Raw genomic sequence first — 1,708 nt, 5'->3', positions numbered from 1 at the left:
AGGAACCAACCAATCCTTACTTAGAGAATTAAATAGCAACCCTAAACAACCTCAACCTAATTATTATACTTCTTAGTATTTAAGAAGTATGTTCTTCAAAAGTTATTCTTTCGAAGAAAATAGAGAGTAACCTCAACCCTACCTAACAGGTTCTATAAACCCTAACTAGCTATCCCCAGCAAGGTATACCAACCTTGATAGCAACTATTTATAATAGATTGCTCAAGATGTTTAGGCTTAACTCAACCCTACAAGTTTTAGCTATTGAAGAATCCAACTATGTTGTGATCCATCTTATACTTACCCAGAAACTACTTGGAACCATAATAAATTATAGCAATCCACAAACCCAATTGTCATGCTTGTTCTTTATTAAAGAACATGTTCTTCAAAAGTTATTCTTTTGAAGAATATAACAAGTAATCATTAACCATGCCATATAGTATTAAAATTAACAACTGCTCTTCACTTATTATACAATTACTATTCCTGGATGTGTATGATTGTTACTAATCATTTTACCACCTGCTTATGATTCTAAAACAACCCAACCCTGAATAAGAACCTTATTTGTGAATCATTCTAAAAGTGCAACACACCCTGAACTAATCATTACCACTCACTAATCCTAAATCATCGGGGTTAGGTCACGCTTAGAGCGATTGCATCTCATTCTTATGCATTATTGCATCCTTGCCAATCTTTTAAACATCGTCCTTACCGGACGATGATGCTATTTCAGAATTTGAAGTCATTACACATCGAAGACCTTGTCTGCATAATCTTGCAGCCAAGAAAGGCAAGTTCATCGCTTGCTCATGTCATTTGAGTATCTTTATCAAATTACTTGCAAAGTACTATGATTATCACTATTGCATAAAAACCAAAACCACTATTTTCATAACTATGAATATGACTATGTAGTGGGCAATGGAACCATGGATTGTGTTGATATGGTGGAGGTTCCATTGCAAGGGTTTATATCCATCTAGGATTAAACAACAAATGTCGCCAGTGATTCTTGTGCCGTAATACCCGTGTTAACCATAAGATCTGGAATGGGACGGACTAGTCAATCGTATTTCCACCTCTTGTACATCAACGGATGCGCTTACCGTAGCAGTTGTATCTGGCGGAACAACCGGAGGGTGGGGATCCCACTCTAATTCCCCACGGTAAAGCATTGCTTGCCGTAGCAGTTGCGTCTTGCGGAACAACCGGAGGGTGGGGATCCCACTCTAATTCCCCACGGTAATGCGGTCTATGATGGGTTGCAGCTACCGGCGTAGGAGTGTATGGTAGAGCCCAGCACTGTCGTCGTGGTCGGGGTCCACCTTGAAATCTATAGGAATAATGGGACCGGCGTGGACCCAGGGTCGGGGCATGCAACAAAGGGTGGGTGTGCGAGGTAGCGGAGGAATATGATTGGCTATGACCTTACTCCTGGCCTCACACCAAAGGAAGTGTGAACAAGCCTGCAGCTTGGTTGGCAACAAGGTTAAGATCTCTTATGGGTAAAGCAACACACCTCTGCAGAGTGTAAAGAACCGTGACCTGTCACTCCCTGTTCCGGGATAAGGAACTGCGAACGTGGCCGGAAAGGAGCTCCATGAAGTTCTAGTAAACCGGTGAAGGCTGACTGGACATAGTTCTTCCGAATAAAAGCAATCTTTTGAAGAAATGGTTATGAAAACTTGCATTGGTATTA

The sequence above is a fragment of the Lolium rigidum genome, chromosome 2 (assembly GCF_022539505.1).
Source record: "Lolium rigidum isolate FL_2022 chromosome 2, APGP_CSIRO_Lrig_0.1, whole genome shotgun sequence".
Lineage (NCBI taxonomy): Eukaryota > Viridiplantae > Streptophyta > Magnoliopsida > Poales > Poaceae > Lolium > Lolium rigidum.
Note: the sequence above shows the minus strand (reverse complement) of the source record.